A 17,162-nucleotide genomic window follows, 5' to 3' on the forward strand; every position below is an offset into this window, starting at 1 on the left:
TGGAAGACCACTGCAACACAGGTCTACCCATTCTCTCCTAGGTCTATTTAGGTAATACGTTCACATCAGACCCCAAATCCAAAATAACTTGGTCCATCTTATAGTGTCCTATTTGTGCGGTAAGCCTCATCTCATGCCCTGTTCTTGCCTTATGCTTACCAATCTTTCTGAATCCATGGGGTCCATTAAAAGAATTATCCTTACTGACACACTTGTTTATCAACTCATGTAGCCCTTCCATAGATGTGCTATCATGCAATAGTTTCATACAATTTTCCAAGAAGGTGGTAAGCACAGAGGGATCAACCTCTGTAGGCGCGTTGGTGTCTGGAAGTTTGTTCTGACTCCCCGAGGTAGAGGCTCCAACAAATATTTTCTTTTCTTCCATGAATGTTTCCTTCGTGTTCTCCAAATCGAAACCAGACCCCTTTTCTAAGGCCTTCCAGATCCATCCACCTTCTTCATGCAGTTTTCCCTTATCGTCACCAGTCTTGATCCCACTTCCTAGTACGATATTCACATTCAAGTCCTCTTCGCGAGGCTCGGCCCTCATCATCTATAAGTTTTGGGTAGGATGCTGAGGCTACACCTTCTTCTCCTACATCTTGGCCATCAACATAGGAAATTCTTTGATTGTATGGTCAAACTGAGCGCAGTATTGACATGACGGGCATGTATGATTATTACACTCCCACGCGTAGTGTCCTGGCATTAAATAGTTGCAGGAAATGACCTGCCCATGACCCCTACTAGGTCCTTCTCCTCCTCGGCCTCATCCACACCCTTAATATCCTCCACAAATTCCCCCCATCGCCTTGATCTAGTGGCTAAGTTTCTACTTGCATTTGATACATAGGCATCCTTTCCATCATTAGTTCATAGTTATGGCAGTGACACTTGTCTTGGCCCACTAATTTGCAAAAATCACAGAACAATTGTTGTGGTGTCTGTACAAACTTTTGTAGAAAATGAAAATTATCCATTACATGTTTTCCTTCCACCTGATAGATAGCGCACCATAATGTGGGTCCCACACTTGGTCCTGCTGGAGCTTCCTGCCTTAGGGGCATCAGCCCCCCTCCTATTATATAATTCATGAAGACAGGGCAATGATCTTTATCATTCCGCTAGCTCTTACACTTGAGGCACCAGACTTCTTCACGCACCTCTGTCATGGCCTCATTTTCTTTTTTCAAGCTCTGCAACTTGAAATAGAGGTTTTGTAACTGCGAGTGAATCTGTTGGACTCCCAAAGACGCGTCCTCAATAGGTGTCTCATGCAATCTCATCGCGATTTCCAGAGCTTCTGCCTGAGTCCCTATCTTTTGTTGCGATAAAGAAATCCTTAGGTGGGGCAGGAGTGCAGCTATAAACAAATCGTGGTGCTGACTATCTGTGAGATTCATATTAGCTTCGTGGATCTCATACTATAGTATTTGATTTAGCTCCCATGGTGTTTCATCAGGCCTCATCGTGATTTCCTTAAATCCAATTACTGATTGTGAGGCAGACTTAGGCTTACCGAATTGTTTGTTCAAAGTGGTCTGTGTATCTTCTAATGATGCCAACAGATTATCAGTGTAGTACTTAATGTACCATGTCAGGACATGATCCTACAGAGCAGTAACCAACTATGCCTTCTTTATATTATCAGCTGTAATTTGTTGTGTTGTCCAACAACCTTCGCAATGAACCAAAACTAATCTGGGTCCTCACTTCCTAAGCCCTTGAAAACTGGAAACTTCATTGTATTCGACATGTTGACCGTTGGTGGTGGTGATGGCGGTGTGGGAAAAGGTGTGTGTTGTGGAGGTGAAGGTGGAGGCAGTGTCGTCAGATGAGGTATTCACATAAAACCCTGTGTTATCAACTGGACAACACTCTGCAGTGAAGCCTATGCTGCTCCCTCATCGTCACTCACAGTAGGTTCAATCAATGGGCCATATTTAGGGCTTGTTATTCCCCTATCCATGAAGACCTTCCCACTTCGCATAGCTCCAAATGTGAAGGCAGTGGCATAACTCGTTTCTCACACAACAACATCTTAATCCAAGTGTTCAAATATCTTAGATACTTACCTCGTAGTCCTTTGAAGAAGCGTCGCTCTGCTTCACTGTAACTGATTGAGGTGTCAACCATGAACTTTATAACAAACCCTCCTATAACCCGATCGACCCAATGGTAAACAACACACGTGATATTATCTTTAGAAGCTTCCAACGTCTGCGCTAGCTGTCGAGTCCACACTATTGGACTATCAAGCTTCCACCTTCCTTAGTTGTCTTCCAATTTAGATATCTACTCGTATAGTTCAATTGGGAAGGTGCAGAAGAAGATTTTGTGTATTTCTATGTACGAATATATGTCCAACCACTATTCTTTTGTCAGGCATAGATTCTTGCTTTCATGCGCCATGAATTCATGTATATTTCTATCCAATGACTTCTCAATTTCCTTCTTGGTTGGATTACAGTGATGCGACATCACACATCTCTTTATGTAGATGTCGGTGCCAACAACAGAACCATTTATTAGCTTAGGGGGTCTTGACCCAAGTTCAAAGTTAGTTGCACCAAACAAATCACTACACTACTGGCCCTTTCAGTATCAATCCACAGTGTGTGGACTGAAGTCTCACCCAAAGCAGTATAGGGTGATGCTAGAACCAAGTTTCCGCACCCAGAGATCAGTGTGATGTCCTTCTGCGACCTATATCTGCCTTTGCACAGATCTCTAAGCCCTTATGGCTTGTCTCCGTAACTTCCTTTAATCAGCCTCTAGACCTGCGTGAAGGTCTACAACTGGCTGTTGTGGACCTTGAACAGGAAAATTAACTACTTACATGCACCATAGATTAATCTTAGACCATTATTCACTCAGGACTACCTAACTGTTCGATAACATTAACAAAATGTGTTATGATCTTCACATAAACACTTAACATTAATTGCGTTCAAATAATAAGACGGATCAAGTAAACTCGCACATCAATACATCATTATTTTATAAATACATCATTCCATCACTGCATATATCTCAATCATACATAATAGAAGTAAAGAGATAAAACACACGAATTTTTGTAGCAATATTATTTATTGATCTTTAGTGTAAGTTCACAGACTCAATACTTCCCTGCGCGCTCAACTATAGGGGTCCATGCACTCAGTTTAAAACACTACTTTAGGCCTCTGTGCACTAAGCTGTAGAGCCTTTTCCTCCTCTAAGACTTCTATCTCTATGCTAGACTTCATTGCTCGCACCCATAGACAAACTTTGGTTGTTGCCTTAGACTCTCTAAGACACACCTATTTATACAATCCCATGGTCCACAGACCATGGGTAGATCTTTTAAAAATTGACTCAAGCTTACATAAAGGAGGTTAAAACCCTTTTTGGTTCTTAACTAGCTACGCACTCTACGACCATAATTTGTGGAGACTTTTTATATTTTTACATCAAAACTTGGGCTTTTGCCCCAAAAATGACCCCAAGGGACCCCATCCCAACACCAGTGAAGAAAGTAAATCAATTGATCCAAGCCATTTCACTCAGGATGTGTTGAAGTACCAACGTGGTATAGCTCCCTCAGGTCTGTGAAAGACCCTATTGACCCTAAGGACATGAAGGGCGTCTATGTCATTCCCTGTTCCTGTGGGACCCCTTATATTGGTGAAACTGGTCGCTCTATCAATCAACGAATTAGCGAGCATTCGGCTGACTTAAGACATGGTAGAACCAAGTCCTCAGCCCTAGCTGAACATGCGGGGAAGACTATGCATCATGTTTGTATAGAGGATGCTCAAGTCATTGCCAAAGTTGCGCAGTTTCACCATCGCAAATTTAGAGAGGCCCTGGAGATTGAGAAAAGGCCGAACAATCTTAATAGGGATGATGGCTGGAAGATTAGCAGTTGCTGGGTCCCAGCCTTGTCTTCCTAGCCTCCTCATTCCCCTTTGGTTAGGTCTTAGGGTTTCTGTCTTCCCTCTCCTCAAATTCTGTTTTTGGCGGGTGTGTCTTGGAATGCAGGAGTTAGTAATATGTTATTAAGTAATTTCGGGCCAATTATGGTATTAACCTTATCCCAGGGGGTAATTTAAAATTAGATTAGATTCTTTGCATTGTTTTTTAACCTAGTTATTTCCTTTAACTGATTTCCTATATATTGAATTAAAAAAAGAACCCTTTTTTATTTTTTACTTTTTTAAACCTTGTAAGTAATAACATAGTTAATTTTAATAAAAATTTTAGTAATAAATATTGATTGTTTAATGGATATAAATTACTAAATTAGATAAACATGTACTTTAATTATGGTATTTACATAATAATGATTTAACTAGAATACTATTTATAAGATTAAAATTATAAATTATTAAGTAAATATAGATTATTTAATAAACATAAATTATTGTATGAACTTATTATAATTAATAAAAATGATTTATTTTAGAGGAGATCTAGTTCACCTTTGGACCCTGAATTTTAATAATTATTATTAAATAAATACACAGTTACCTATTGTAACTATATTATAAGAATAATAGTAATTTAATACTATGTATTATATTTAAATAATTTGGGAATAATAATAAATATAGGTTATATGAAGATTTAATTTATTAATGACCATTATATTTAGTTTACCATTATTTAGTTTACCATAATTTATTAATGACCATTATATCTAGTTTACCTTTGGACCCTTTGATTTAAACAGTTATTATTAAATAAATACACAGTTACCTATTGTAACTAAATTCTAAGAATAATAGTAATTTAATACTATTTATTTATATTTAAATAATTTGGGGATAATAATAAATATAGGTTATTTAATAAATATGAAGATATAATGACCATTATATTTAAACAATAAATTTATTATTCAATTAACTAATAATAATAAATTATATGCTTCTATTAATAAAAATCAGGGGTTTGACTTTGATCCTCAGGTCAAAATTAGCCGTTGCAATATAGCTGTTGGAGTCTCTGCACACTCTATTTAATCAAGCTAAGCCAGATTAGTTCTTCAACTTGTCCTGACGATGAACCACACTGGTTGGTTCGAAACGCGTCGACAAAAGATTGATTATGTGATTTTGCCGAAGATTATCCAGACAATGTTATGGATCACAGAAGTCTAAATTACTTAATCAATTATTATTTGAGATATTCTTCAAACAGTGAAGTACAACTATAGGGATTCACAAATTCAAATTTGGTAGAGAGTGCAAAAGATAGAAATAGTTCATCAAAAAATTACTTTAGTTTGGATTCTATTATGATTTCATTAATGAGTAGGAAGCAAACATTTTTCTCACTCAGTACTGCAAAGGAAGAATATCTCTCAACTTGGTTGGAAAATTGAGAGCAGTATGGCTTTAGAGGCTACTTGCAAGATTCTTGATGAAGTGCATGTGATGACCATGATGATAGGTCTAAACATAGTGGTTTAATGTTGAGACATGATACATAAGGGAGAAATGTAGATCCAATACTATTCTAGAATGAAGAAAATTATCCTAGGATGAAGTTTGTATACTTTGAGGACAAGCTTGGAGTAATTGATCTTGCCTCTCTTAGAAAGAGAAGGTGATGAAATTGCAGCATCAAGGATAATCATTTTCCTAGGCCAAGCTGACCATGATTATGAAAAATTGTCTAGACTATCAATAGAATCATGAACCAACATTATCCTTGTGTCCAATATATTTACCATATTAGGGGCAAATGGTATGCAAAATGAATGTCATTCTTCGTATATCATGTATGTCGACTAGATTAGAGAGAATGGTCTAGTAGAGACCAATCATTCTCCTTGTGTCAAGTATGTTGACCAAAATTGGGGAGAATGGCCATAGAGGCACAAAATCACTCACTTGAGTGCGTGTCATTCACCAACAGGTTTAAATTACTCTTTAGATAGGTGAACGAGCTCATTTAACATCATGTCCTAGAATGAAGCCTTTGAAATTTTGACTGGATTACTCAATTGGATTTATTGTTTTCCTAGGTTTTCACCATGAGTCAGACACTAACCATGATGATGGTGAACCAGGACTAGTTAGTACACCATGGGTCAATGACTGTGACCAGAAGTAGGGTGACTAGTTGATGTTAATGATTTACTATGTTTCATAGTTGTGACGCGATTATGGTACTTGGTAGGTGCTATTGATTTACCATGTGTCATAATTGTTGACTATATTATGGTTCTTGGATGGTGTTGATATTGATGAATTGTTAGAACCTTTTCTTAAATAAATTTGTCAACATGAGAACATCTAGATAGTTGTTATGAATACCTCCGTAGCTAAGATGGAGTGTCAAATTTTGTAGCTATGGTTGGTCTTCATAATTAATATTTTAGCCCTTAATTATAAATGTAAATCATTTTCTTCATGCTAGTGTCAAAAGAAAAATTTTAAAACATGTTCTCCCTGCTCTTTTCAAAAGAGAAAATTTTAAGTTTCAAAAATTGAATTCTTTTCTCCAAAGAAGGCAAGTCATCCCTCCTCCTAGTAAAATCAGCCTAGTCATAGAGGCAACCATTCAACCATCTACTTTATCTAGGTCTATATTGGTGGCCCCCCACCTATTCTAGTTAGACCCCCATCATTGTTTCTTTTCAGTTTCCTTAATTGTAGCACAACTTACTATTTTTGGCAATTTTTCAGGTCCTAAACTTTTGGAACCGTTTTAAGGGAATAAAAGACGTTTTTAGGGAAAATGAAGAGACTGGAAAAGTCCCAATCTAGTTTAGAAGATTTTTTTCCTACTCCTCTTCAAGATATCTGAAACGAGGTATTATGATACCCAAATGGAGATCGTATGCCATAATTACGACCCCAGTAAGTTGGTGTACCAATTTACCTAAACAGGGCCCAGAGTTTTGGTGCTTCATCTCCTAGGGTTAGGTTTTTGGATGTTTAGGGTTTTCCATTTTTTCTCAATAATAAATAGGCCTTTGAGCCTAATTGTAACACATTTTAGAGGCATGTAGCTGCCACATCACTTCTCATAGGTAAGCTACCATCGCCCGAGCTAGTTTGTTTCCATTTCTATATGTAAGCATATTTCAGTTCTTTAATATTAATGAAATGAAATGAAATTTTTGTGCATATTTGTGTTTATGTGTATATTCATATTTTTTTTCATTCCTACATAATTCTAGATCAGTGGTATCAGAGTGGTCTACTATTTCTCTGTTTTTCTTTGCATGTCCCTAATGAGGTCAAAGTATAAGGAGTTAGGGCTTGATCTAGTTGAGCTTTTGCTAGACCAGCCTCACAAACCCCGACGACCTCCCATGGAAGAATAAAAAAATATGAGGGGGCAAGAGATCCTTTCAAAATATTTCTCAAGGAAGCCATCGAGTGACAAAGGAACATGATAATGGATAACTATGCCTAGATCCTTTGGCGGCTACCCACAGGCGACAGATCTTCATACAACAACCACTTTGGAGGCACCACTCCTTTTAAGGTACAATTTAACTTTGACATTCTCATATTTGAAGGATAGATAGATGTAGATGTCATAGATAGATGGTCAAATCTGTTGGAAGGATATATTTCAGTTCATTACTTTTCCAATTGGGAAAATATTACTTTTTCACTCCTCAAAGTGACCCCTCATGTCAAGGATTGGTGGGAAACCCACATTGAACAAAAGGACTAGAGGGAATCCTCAATGTTTTCAGCCTCACCCACTTGGAATTATTTCTGAGACACCATGAGAGAATAATATTACCCTATAAGGAGCTATGAAGATAAAAACATAAAGTGGACCACACTATGGCAGGAAAGGGACCATATGTGTCAGAGTTCACAAATGTTTTCCATACCCTTCGCACGAAGCTAGGTATCAAGGATTGTGATTGGCATTTGGTACTCAAGTATACCACTTGTCTACATAATTACATCCAAAATGACATGGAATTCCTAGACATCTCCTCACTCAGTGTCGCCTATCGATAAGCTCTCAATATAGAGCAAAAGTTTAAACATAAGCGTGAATTTTGATCTACGAATCCGAAGCAAGGTAAAGGCACCCCCAAACCACAGAAAAAAGGACAAAACATGGTTTTGGTGACCCAAGACATATCGCAGAAGTCGCAAGCAAAGAAAAACACCATGAAGAAAAAGAAGGACACAACAAAATGGTGTGAGCTCCATAAGAGCCCCACTCACAACACAAGTGAGTGTTGAGCTAAGCAGTCATTGGTGGTTGAGTTGAAGTCTTTTGAATTAGATGCATGTTCCAATTGTGAGTCAAAAACTGACAAGGGGAATGACAAAGGGAAGAAAATTATCGATGCAAGGCCTAGTGCAACTATTTCCACCACCAAGATCTAGAAGGATGAGCCAAAATATCCAGAGGAGGGGGAGCCTCTCTTCAACTCACAGATGTGGGTGAAGGGTTCTTTTCTATATTTAAATTTTGACCATGGGATCCAAAAGCACCTCATTTTAGTAAATATCATGAAGCAGTTGGGCCTATTGACCACAACATACCCACAAGTGTACACCATCGGGTGGCTAAACCAAGGACCAAGGGCAGATCTCCATGTCAGCCAATAGTGTCACCTTCCCTACAACATCAAGGCCTTCATAGATGAGGTATTGTGTGATGTTTCCCCTCTTGAAGTTTGTGATGTTTTATTAGCCCAAGCATACTTGTGGAAGTGGCATACTTTAGGAAATACGTTGTACAAGATCTTGGAGGTAGGACCACCTGCCGCCATTTCTTTTTTCATTGAAATGAAATGTAGTAAGATAACTTCCCAGACGAGGAAATGTTTTTTCCTTATTATTCGCTCTTAGGGAAAGAAGAATATTGTGGCCATGACCTCCAAACAGGGCTCCTCCACATGGGAGAAACAAATGGACAAGGTTGTAGACGAGTATAGGCACATATTCACCTCACCTGGAGGGGTACCTCTACACTGTTAAGCCAAGCACTCCAATGATCTGACCCTAGGAATGTCGCTACCCAATGGATCAATCTATCGACACTCTTCTCTGGAGAACGATCAAATCAAGAGGTAGATTCAGGAGTTGTTGCAGAAAGGGCACATCAGGCCAAGTTCATCACTTTGTGGGATCCCCATCATTTTGTTATAGAAGAAGGATGGGTGGATACTCTTTATTAACTATCAGGCACTAAATTAGATCACTCTCTAGAATAGGCATCCAATCCCATGGATTGATTTCCTTCTCGACCAGCTCAATGCGGCCAAATATTTCAGCAAGATTGACTTGAAGTCTAGTTATCACTAGGTACCGATTGAACCCTCCAATGTGTGCAAGACTACCTTCAAATACAAGGAGGGCCTTTTAGAATGGGTAGTCATGCCTTTCAAGTTGATGAATGACCCCAAAACCTTCATGAGGTTGATGGAGGACACCTTTTGATTGTTGAGTCAAATTATAGCCTTATAATTTGATTAACATAAATCATCAACCAAGGCAGGTAAGATTGTGAGATGCATGAAAAATATATGCAGGCTTAACAATGTAAGTGTTGACTAATCTAACTAGCCAATCATACAGAACCAATGACGCTTTCCTACATCAATCACTTAGAAGCAAAGGCTATAGAGTGGATCAAACTTCCCTCTATAGCTCTTACGATTGTTGATGATGGTTAGGAAAAAATACAGAAATCAACTTACATCAAACTCAAAAATTCAATCAACATTAGAAATCAAATCCTCATTAATTGAATTCCACACATGAACAAGAAACTAGTTCATTTAATCTAGTGCTGCTGATATATTAGAAAGAGTGCATTAGCTGTAAAAATAAATTAGTGCTACATAATAGAAACAAAATGTAGAAATACTAAACTATGGGAGTTGTCAGCAAAGGGGGCCCTCCCTTACTCACAACCACTTCAAATTAGAAGAGATTTCTCACTGAAATAGATAGAACATATATCTTTATATTAATATGAAAAAGATACAGTCAATTACAATCTGATACATAGTCTTAGCTGAAGCCAACCGAGTAATCCCACAACCCCCTATCATAAAAACTAGGACAAAATTTATATATTTACGAAGCCCATATATGGCTCGAAATAAAGGAGACTACTAATCTAAGCCATTGGATAACAGTATTGTTACAAAATATTGATTTTAGCCAGACTGGGTCTAATCTATGACTGAAAGCATGGATTAGAAGAAATTCATTACATGGTTGTAGCTTTCCTCCTAACGGCCAACGAGAGAATGTTTCTGAATCTGGGCGGTGTTGTTGGCAAATCTAAAATGACCAATAGGATAGCAACCATATGTGATATATTCCCGTTTGAATTAGATATTTGTTGAACATGGCTAACCTTAGACTTTGCTATAGGAAATTCGGGCAATTACAGGAAATCCTTGATTGCAGGAATTCTGGAGTGTTTCCAGGAAATACGATCGCATAGCTGTCTAGCGGAATTATAAGCCTATTTTTGAATCAAAACAAATATGCAAAAGAACTCGAGATTAGTTTGAATGGTAATTAAATAAAGAGAAACTAGATAAGGAATACTTAAAGTTAAGGTAAAGGATACTTTTTAGTGTTAATTTGCATACCTTCAGCCTATGGCACCCTTTTGGCAAAAACATAAGTATTATAACCGAAATAGTCATAATAGGGGTTAATGGTAGTTCAAAATGGGAGAGGTAAAGTATGGAAAAAGGTGTCAAAATCAGGCAAAACCAAGGCCCAACAGTGATCCTTCACCAACTCATTCATGGTGATGTATTTGGATGACATTTTTATCTTTCGCTAGAGTTAGGAAGAACACCTCCACCATATTCAACAGGTCCTCGAAACCCTACAACAACACAGGTTGTGTTGGAATTTGGAGAAATGGCTTTTGGTATGACTCAGACTCAATATTTGGGGTACATCATTGTTGAGATGGGTGTGCATGTGGACCCAACCAAGATACAAGTCATTTAGAATTGGCTAGCCGCAACCACTCTAATACAGCTTCGTAGCTTTCTGGGTCTTGCCAACTTCTACCATAGGTTCATGTTGGTGTTCTTTCATATAACTTGGCCTTTGAGTCAAGCCACCAATGGAGGAGTGAAAAAAAAGTTCCTTTGGTCTGAATCCCAACATAAGACATTTTCTGAGTTAAAGCATCACCTATGCTCTACACCAATTCTTACATTACCAGACCTGCAACAACCATTTGAGATCGAGAAAGATACATTCGACTATGATATTGGTGTAGTTCTTACCCTACAGGGGAATCGAATGGAATATCACAGTGAGACACTTTCAGACGCAGTTCAAAATTACCCCACCTATAAAAAATAAATGTATTTCATTGTGCAGGCCTATTGACAATAGAAGAATTACATTCTGGGGAAGGAAATAGTCATCCACACAGTCCACCGACCCTTGAAGTTCATATAGAGACAACCAAATTTGTAGAATAATCGCCATAAAAAATGGTCCACATACCTGCAATACTTCCATTTGAACATTAAGTACAGGAAGAGAAACACCAAAAATGTTGCAGACTGCCTCATTCGACCACCAGTCATGGCGCTGACCACTGTGCTGACTCTTGTGGGCACGAGACTACGGGGTGACTTCATCTTTACAAGAATAATCCATAATTCGAAAACACACACCAGGCACTCCTGGAAGGAAAGAAAGTTCCAAATTTTCACCTCCAGGATGCACTGTTACGCCATCTAGGACACCTCTATGTTCCTTCAAGCAAGTGTGCTAAGATGGTTTGGGAGGCACACTATAGTCAGGTTGTTGGACATTTTGGGGTAGAAAAAATAGTGGCAGTGCTACAAGAGTATTCTAATTGGTCAAACCTTTAACAGAATGTTGGGAAGTATATCAGATCTTGTACTACTTGTGTAATTGATAATACGACCATCAAGAAGAAAGGCCTATATACTCCTCTGCATACTCCTAGTTGACCTTGGGAATCCATCTCCATGGATTACATGTCATTTGCTCCTCCTACTAATCATGGAAATGACTGTGTTTTCATGGTCGTCAATAGATTCTATAAGATGCCATTCTTACGGCTTACAATAAGAGTATTGCAATAGAAGCCACTGCTAAGCTCTTCTTTGAACAAGTGTGGGTACATTTTGGTATCCCATAGTCCATTATCTCAAGTTAGGACAACAGGTTCCTAAGTACGTTTTGGTCTCTGGTCGATGTTTGTTAGCAAGCTCAGTAATTCCATGACTTTCCACCCCCAAACTAATGGAAAAACAGAGGTCGTCAACCAGATGATTGTACATATTCTTGATATGTACAATTCGAAGTATCCACACAAATGGGATAAAATCCTCCCCTATGTCCAACATAGCTACAATAGAGCTCTCCATAGCTTAACTAGTCGCAACCCCTTTTATGTGGGGTTGGGATTTTAGCCACTATGTCCCATTGATGTGGCCATACCATTTGCATCTACTAAGGTAGATTTGGCTCATGGCCAATCCGAAGGTGATAGGGATAACAACTTCATTGAGTGCAATCATCACATACGCTAGTAGGTCCATGAAATATTGGACAAAGACAATGTGAAATACAAGCAACATCATGATCAACATCGAGTGCCACACAAGTTTCAGGTGGGCGACAAAGTTTGGTTACATTTGCAGACGAAGCGCCTCTCTAGGACCCACCGCAAGCTTCACCCGCTACAATATGGGCCTTAAACCATTGCAAAGGTATTAGGGGATAATGTTTTTGAGCTCACCATTCCACCATTCATTGGCCTCCACCCATTGTTGAATGTGGACCGCCTTTGACCATACTTTCCAAATTTACTCGACATATCATAAATTGTAGAACAACTCACACCAACATAGTTAAACCCAGACTGCATGGAACAGACCACAACTGATCGGATCATGGACATGCAAATCAAGCATACTCGCGAGAAGAAGATACAACTATATCCTGTTGTCAAAATCTAGCCAACTCTTGCACCAAGGCAAGTGGCTCACCAAGGACCAAGTTTAGAAGTTTCCCCATCTCATGGACACACTTAATGAAAGGGGACCATTGCTTCCTAAGGGGGGAAGACTGATCTAGGTGAATATTGGTGGCCACTCTCCTATTCTACTTGGACCCATACCATTGTTTGTTTTTATTTTCTTTAATTGTAGCACAACTTATTATTTTTGGCAGTTTTTCAAGTCCTAAACTTCCTCAGTCATTTTGAGGGACTAAACTATGTTTTTAGGGAAAATGGAGAGACCGAAAAAGTCCTAAATAAGAATGCTAGTTTTCTTTCCACCTCCTCTTAGGGAAATTTGAAATGAGTTATTATGATAGCCAAACATAGATAATTATTAAAAGTTACGACCTCAGGAAGTTGATGTACCAAGTTACCCAAATGAGGCCCACAATTTTGGCACTTCATCTCCTATGGTTAGGTTTTTGGAAGGTTGGGATTTTCCATTGTTTTTCAATAATAAACAGTTCTTTGAGCCTAATTTTAACATAGTGAAGAGGCATGTAGCCACCACATCCCTTATAAGAGATAAACTACCATCGCCTGAGCTATTTTATTTCCATTTGTGTATATAAGCATATTTCAGTTCTTTGATATTAATGAAATGAAGTTTTATTTCTACTGCATCTTTGTGTTTATGTGTATATCTGTATTTTGTTTTCTTCCTACATAAGCCCAGATTAGTGGTATTAGAGCGGTCTTCTCTTTCTCTATTTTTATTTGCATGCCCCCAATGATGTAGGGTATAAGGAGTTGGGGCTAGATCTGGTTGAACCTTTGCAAGACCAGCCTCGCAAACCCTGACGACCTCCCATGGCAGAAGAAAAGAAAGATAAGGGGGTAGGATATCCTTTCAAAGTATTTCTCAAAGAAGCCTTCAAGCAACAAATGAAAATGATGATGGATAAATTTTCCAGATCCTTCGATGACTACCCACAGGTGACGTATCTTCATCTAGTAGCTCATGGGCCTCTAAATTAGACATAAATTAAGGCCCATGCCTCTAAATTTAAAATCAAGTAAGGTCCATCTAACCATCCTTCAGCATATTAAACTCTCTTTTTTCATTAGATAATGTATTTTTAAATTTAATATGTTCATTAGGGAGTTTTATGAATAATTGCATATTTGTGCCTAATATTATTTATTTTTCTGAAATATTATGAGAATATTGGGAAGATTATGAGGATTTGGAGGAGGAGACAATTTAAGGAATTTCTCCCTACTAAAGGAGGATCAATAATAAATAATAAATCAACAATATATTATGGAATTATGGCACAGATTGTTGAACTCCAATGATTGAGAAAATCTAGGAACGTGTTCCCAACCATTTAATGCAGATTCCTAGTATTGGGAACCAAATCCACTAATCAAGGGATTTTGGTGGGGAAAGATTCCTCCTTTCATGGGGAATGATTCCTAATCATTTTGTATAAGTACCAAGTCAAATTTTCCTCTATGGGTGGATTTTGATTAGTCTTCTTGTGGAGAGAAATCATATTTTTGCAGCTCCATTGTATTTTCTTGCACAAATGTAATTGTATTGATGAAAATAACGAATATTGGTGTCATGTTCAGCTTCTAAATCTTGTTCTCCTACATAGGTATCTAAGCTTCCTTGGGATTTTCCATCCTATGAGCCTCAGAGCCTATTTTTATCATTTGTTTTTATTATTTTCACATCTTATTCACATGCATCTATTGTTCTTGTTTCTTTCTATTTCTGCATTTAGTATTAATGATTTCTTGTTGTAGGATTGGGTTAAATGGTTGATGTAAGTTATTTTTTAGGGTCACAAGCATCATTTCATCCTTGGAAAAGCTTTGGAAGGTCATAGTGATAATTTATCTACTTGGATTAGTTTTCTTATTCCCAAATCTAGATTTATGGAACTCCTTTGTGGCAAAGAACAATACATTTATGATATTTTTTAGAGCATGCTAACGAGCTTCAATCAAGTTGGTTCCACTTTCATTAGATCACAAAAAAAAAAATATTTAATCATTTTTTTTACCCCATTTCATTTTCACCTAATTAGATTAGGCATTTGATAGATTTACTAGCTCACTAGTTCTCGAATTTCTGGATTTTAGATTAGTAAATTTCCATTATTTAATAAATATTTCTCATGTATAAATGGATTTTTGGATAGATCTAGACAATAATGTGTGTTTTTTCAAGAGCTTCTACATTGCAGGGATACCTCATCCAAGCCTCATCCACCCACGTCACCAAAATCCACGAAAATCTCAATCAGAATTCTTCGTTCATAAGCAAAAATTGTCATTTCCATTGAGCAAATCTACCCATCTTGAAGCCCTTGCCTGAGTTATGGGTAATGTACACAACCTCCATGCCTTATTATTCGATTATCCACCTTTCCCAAGCTCCATTCCACCTTCTAGACCACTTCCTAATCTTTCGTCCTGCTTTTTTGTAATAAAACAGGGGATCCTGTAGGAACTAGTACATCATGTAGACATCCTGTAGGAAATCCTGTAGCGGCCTGTTTTGAGCCTGAATTGAGAAAAATCATCATTGAAGTTGGGATTAGGCCTCTACTTGACCTCAAAACCATCAAAACCATTGTATCCCTCTTCCTCCACACCTATCTCCCCTGCCAAAGAACAAGGAAATATTAGCATTTGCATTTATAAAATGAAAAGATAAATAAAAATAGTTCTTTTTATTTCTTAATTAGCACATGCATGCAGCAATTAATACTCCCTAGATCATATTATATGCTCAATTAGCTTAAATCATCACATGTGATAAATAGGGTTAAGTTAGGTTTCTTTTACATTTAGTTCATAATCTTTATGCAATTAGAATATGTTTCTTTCCTTGTACTTTATTTCTTGCAATATGTTAGGTTTTCCATTTCGAGCAATTCATTTTTTGCAATTAGTTTAGGATTTGATTTCAGTACATGCACTCAATTACATCATGATAACAAAGGAAGAACACATTGTATGCTTCGCATATAGTGTCAATACCTCTTAAGTTTGTACAAACCCCGGGTTGATGATTAAATTCAGTAGCCTTGGGAGTTACAACATTCTTGTTGCAGTACCGAGGCTCATCACCTTTTGGTGTTGTTTCTGATGAGATGTCAAAGTATGCATTTCTTTCTTCCCTTGTGGATTCATTTCTTATTACTTTTTGCAAAAACAAAAAATATTTGCATTAGGCATATTTCATTTCAAAAATAGAAAAGTGCATTGCATTAGTGTTTCCATTCAATCATAAAAACAAAAAAAATCTCCAACACCAACCCACCCCCCATTTGATCACGTGGTGCAGTAAGAGCCACATCAACATCCACTTTTGTAGATAGAAGAAGAAGAGATGGAAAAGAATCTAGAACAAATGGATGGAGAAGATGACAATGAGGAAGATCCTCTCGTATTTCCCATTCAATTTACTAATGTTAGTGTGAACATGAAGAACATCCCTCCATCTTTTATTCCAAACTTTCATGGTCTAAGGTCAGAGGATCCAGAAACCTTTCTATTTGAATATGAAGTTTTCTGTAGAGCTTATGGTTACTTATTAAAAACTCAACAACAAAGATTGTTTCTGGCAACATTGAAGGGTAGAGCTCTTAAATGGTTCATTAGTTTAGGTACTAATTCAATAAAATCATGGAATGATATGAAAAATATATTTATAGAAAAATATAAATATCATGATCTTAAAGAAGAAATATTGAGAATGAATCAAAGAGAATATGAGAGTCTAGAGGACCTAATAGAGAGGTTAATGTATAATGTTAAGAAGACAAAACTACATCATTTAGGATCCGACAGACTAAAATCCCTCTTACTTAGAACAATTAGGGATGAGTGGATTGATCTCCTTGATCTCATGAGTGGAGGTGATGTATACCAACTATCATTTGAAGAAATTTGTGAAACATGTGAGCACATATCAAGAGAAAGGGCAAGAGTAAGTAAATCAACATCAAGATTGGTAAGTCAAGCTAAACTTGGAAATTTGCTTAATAACTTTAAAACAAAAATTCTTAGCAATCTAAGTGAACAAGTAGAAATGTTAAGAATTAAAAATGAGAAAAAAGAAGATACTGATATTTGTGTCATCCAGGTAGAATCACATGATGTTAAATATTTCCCCTCATTACCAAGGTTGAAGG

General features: G+C 37.4%; 1 pseudogene; it reads left to right on the plus strand.

The window, feature by feature from the left end:
• The first annotated feature begins 1,779 nt into the window (after nt 1-1,779).
• LOC149145317 (eukaryotic translation initiation factor 6-2 pseudogene) overlaps nt 1,780-17,162 on the plus strand; it is a 111,937-nt pseudogene continuing 96,554 nt past the window's right edge.

This window comes from Pinus tabuliformis, chromosome X (assembly GCF_031772625.1).
Source record: "Pinus tabuliformis cultivar Carrire ecotype Pingquan chromosome X, CPIR1, whole genome shotgun sequence".
Taxonomy (NCBI): Eukaryota; Viridiplantae; Streptophyta; class Pinopsida; order Pinales; family Pinaceae; genus Pinus; species Pinus tabuliformis.